Source organism: Sinocyclocheilus anshuiensis, unplaced genomic scaffold, assembly GCF_001515605.1.
Source record: "Sinocyclocheilus anshuiensis isolate Anshui unplaced genomic scaffold, SAMN03320099.WGS_v1.1 scaffold1320, whole genome shotgun sequence".
Taxonomy (NCBI): domain Eukaryota; kingdom Metazoa; phylum Chordata; class Actinopteri; order Cypriniformes; family Cyprinidae; genus Sinocyclocheilus; species Sinocyclocheilus anshuiensis.
Window position 1 is genome coordinate 159,044 of NW_015544236.1, and position 4,160 is coordinate 163,203.

Below are 4,160 nucleotides of genomic sequence, written 5' to 3' on the forward strand. Positions count from 1 at the left end.
ATTACATGAAACACGTCAAGCATATATATAAGACATACAACATATTATTTGTGAATCTGGTTGCCCTGTTATGCGCATAAATGATTATCTGTTGAAATTGTCTGTTGTAAGTTTCATGTCCCTTTGTCTGTGAGAGGAGAAATGCGCGCTTTTCTGAAAGTAGTAAAAGGATGCATCCCTTTTTTGGAATGCAGGGGGAAAAGGGGAGGTGTCCTGAGGTCATGCCCATGTCACGAGTGTAGATCTGCCATCTTTCCGCTGGACAGGGAGCTCTTAATCTGTCGCTTTCTGTTTATCGGATTATCAATTTATGCGTTAAACGGTCATGGGGTCCGGGCGAGTCTGTCGCTGGAACATTTCCAGATACCATGTTCTTTGTTCTGTTGTTTATTAGCTGGTTTATTTATGCTGAAGCCGGTCAACGTTACACTGCACATCTGGTCCTTGAAGGGTCTTCAGACAGAGGGAGTTTCTTCTCTCCTGGTGATAGTTAGGGTTTAAGCAGTTCAGATCCCCCTAAGGGATAAGGACCAGGCCTTGACCGGAAGCAGGTCCAGACAATTAGGTGCCCTGTTGATCATTGATCTTCTTTACGACTGCAGATAGCTGGGGAGGAGAGTCTTTAGTTTTTCTGGTGGAATGCGGAGGTTCAATCGTTAATTTGTGCGATATTCGCAGAGGCCTTACATGGTTCAATAAGAAAATGAAATAAAAAAAAAATAGCTTAGATGTAGTAAACTACTTTTGCCATGTTGCTGTAGCTTAGCTTGCTACTTTTCCCACGGCTGTAGCTTTAGTGTAGTGAAGCTTCATTTAATGATGAGTAACTAACTGTTAGCTTAGCTCACTACATTTTCCAAGTAGCTTGCCCAACACTGCAAATACGCCATTAACAGGGTAGTTCATCCAAAAATGAAGGTTTTTCATCATGTAAATAAATCAGGATGTACACCCTGTAAAAAAAGTGACCTTAATAGTAAAGATTGTGAATGCGTAGTGTACTTCAAACCCTAAAAGTATCACATTAAAAAATTATTTGCAGAAAATGTATTAAATATTGATGGAAAAAGGCACTTAAGTGTCTTTTAGTATTTAGGCCACTATATATTTTAGTTTACCATATATGCTTCTCAGTACATTCAGCTGTACACATACAGTAACCATATTTCTAATACAATATAAGTAATTATGAAATATAACGATGCACTTGTCATGGATTCACCGGGCTCCACCGGCACTCCCTCACTACGAGCACATTACCCTGAGTTCTAATCATCACCACCTGTCATCAATCACCACACACATCAACAGCAATATTTTATGTTTGCAATGAGCACTCAGTCAGCATCTGGTCTATGACTAGGACTACTTCTGGTTACACTTTATTTTGATAGTCCACTTTAGACATTCTACTAACTATAAGTAACTTTGCAACTACATGTCAACTAATTCTCATTAATTTTTCAACTACATGTCTACTAACTCTCAAGTAGACTGTTAGGTTAGGTTTAGGGTTAGTAGAATAAGTTGACATATACTTGCAAAGTTTTTCATAGTCAGTATGTTGTATGTTGTGGACCCATCAAAATAAAGTGGTAGAAGATATTAAGCAGACAGTCTACTAATACTCTAATGACCGCTAGCTGACATGTAGTTGCAAAGTTGTTAGTAGAATGTCTGAAGTGGACATTTAAAGTAAAGTGTTACCCTACTTCTTGATTCCTGCACCCTCACCACTCCAGTCACCACCACACCAGTCACTGCACCAGTCCCCACTCCTTTTATGGCTTATGTTGCCAGTCCCATGGCTAACCAAGTGCCCTACTCTAGTTTGGTGGAGGAAAGCAATGAATTTTTACTACAATGTTCTCTGGCAAAGAGAGCAAAGATCGCCTTTATAATCTCTTTACTAACGGGAAAAGCACTGCAGTGTGCCTAGATGATCTGTTAGCAGTTGGGACTGGTAACACAGTCTCTAGACAGCTTTGTAGCCCATTTCTGCAAAGTTTTTGGTAAACCCATCGGTGACTTTTCCATCAGTGACCAGTTGTACCATCTGCACCAAGGGAAGATGTCTGTCTCAGAATATGATTTGAAGTTTTGCAAATTGGCAGCAGTGAGTGGATGGAATGAGTATTCTCTCCTCATGCCGTTTTGTCAAGGGTTGTCACCGCATTTTCGTCTGCATCTCGCTGCATACAATGATACCATCAGCCTCGAGAGATTCATGCATCTAGCCATCTGAGTCTCCCATTGTATGCAGGGGTATAAGGACAACTCCTAGCATCCACCCCATGTTATCCACCAACTAGAGCCTGCCATCTCTCCAGAATAAGAACCGATGAAAATTGAATCCACTCGACTCCCAATGGCTGAGTGATGGCACTGGCTGACTCAGGGTCTCTGTTTATACTGTGGTGATTCAGGGCATGCCATCACTACATGCCCCATTCTTCCACCTCGTCCTCTGGTGAGTTTTGTACAAATCACTTGTTTCAGTTCCTGCTCACTACCAAAGTGCTCATTACTGTCTCTAATGTGTCTATTTCAGTCACCGCCCTTATATACAGCCAGGAACTTCATTTCCAGAGAACTCTGCTGTCAACTCAGCCTCTGAAACACCCTTAACAAGAAGAGTTATCAAGCCCAGTCCATAACTGGAAAGCCCCTCAATCGTAGTCTCGCCCACAATTAAGTGGGTCCCATTCAACTACGCATCTGCAAACTACATCAGGAGGACATCCATTTGCTGGTTCTGGAGAATTCCACCGCTGGCATCATCTTAGGGTGACCGTGCTTAATCAAACATTAGCTGGTGCTGTCCTGGCAGAGCGGAGAGATCCTTAAGTGGAGCGATAGCTGCTTTCCTGTTTCCCGAATCTCCCTTTCCAAGTTCCTCATTCAACTGTTCCTGTATTCTCCACAGTCAAGTTCCATTATCCCCTTCCTCTCATCCCTGCTGCTCTTGAACAACTCTGATGTGCAAGAGTTTTCACAAAGCTGGACCTCCGCAGTGCATATAATCGCAGTGCATGAATGGAAGACTGCTTTCGTGACCGCTACTGGCCACTTTGAGTATTGCGTCATGCCATATGGCCTTGTTAATGCCCCTTCAGTGTTCCAGGACTTCAAGCATGAGTTTCTCCGGGAGTACCTCCATCATTTGTCATAGTCTATATTGATGATATCCTAGTGTACTCTTGGAACATGGCCAAACACCACCACCACATTGCAGAAGTCTTTCAGAAGTTGAGAGAGTTCCACCTATGCCTCAAGGCAGAGACATGTCAGTTCCATCAGTCTGAGATGCTATTCCTTGGGTACAATATCAGTTAACATGGCATTTCCATGGACAAGAGGAAAGTGGACGTCATCTGCAACTGGCCAACTCCCACCACTGTGAAAGAGATCCAATGTAGAGGTCTGCATTCCCGCGGCTCTCCCGTGGGACCCGACCGGATTTTTTGCACCGCGGGATTAAATTCCCAAATAAAACGCAGTAGCGGTCGGTAACTCTGGTGTAATTTGAACGGGAGCAGGCGGTCTAACAATATCCCGTTCCCGACGTCCATTTAGAAACGCATATCTGCGCTTTATTCTTATTGACCACCGGCACAGCTTGCGCTCAGGACTGTTATGCACGCGCTGCACACATGCTGTGCTGTTAATACTCATGTGTATAACGATGCTCAGAGCAGGCTGTATCTGTGGTAAATATACGGCCCTCAGACAGAACAGGCAGGTTGTCGATGAGTGACACAGCAGAATAAGGATGGAGCAAAGGTGGATTCGCTGTCCTTGAAGGACGTTCAACTCGGTTTTGTTTATATTTTGCTTAGCCTATAATTTTAAATGACAGATGTCGTAGCCTATTTATTTATTTATTTTTCTCTGCGACAATTTTCCTACTGTGTACAGCAAAATGTTAAATGAATTTAGTATTTTGACAAGAGAATAAAAATAGCTAATAGGCTATTTTTGTACAACCTATATTTTTATTTTTTTTCTCTCTGCGACACTTTTTTCCTATTGTGTTGACAATGTTAAACGAATTGTATTCTGACAAGACGAATAAAAATAAGAAATAACATTTTTGTACATTTTTATTTTCTCTGACACTTTTTTTCCTACTGTGTTGCATAAAATATTAAACGAATTTT

The 4,160-nt window shown here is 42.0% G+C and overlaps 1 long non-coding RNA gene across 1 annotated transcript in view; it reads right to left on the reverse strand.

Annotated features, from left to right (window-relative positions):
- LOC107697558 (uncharacterized) overlaps positions 1 to 4,160 on the reverse strand; it is a 21,167-nt gene continuing 17,007 nt past the window's right edge. Inside the window, exons 2-3 of the long non-coding RNA XR_001635214.1 lie at positions 3,265 to 3,270; positions 1 to 56 (exon numbers count right to left, since the gene is read on the reverse strand). This is a non-coding gene — a long non-coding RNA (uncharacterized LOC107697558). The remainder of the gene's footprint in view (positions 57 to 3,264; positions 3,271 to 4,160) is intronic.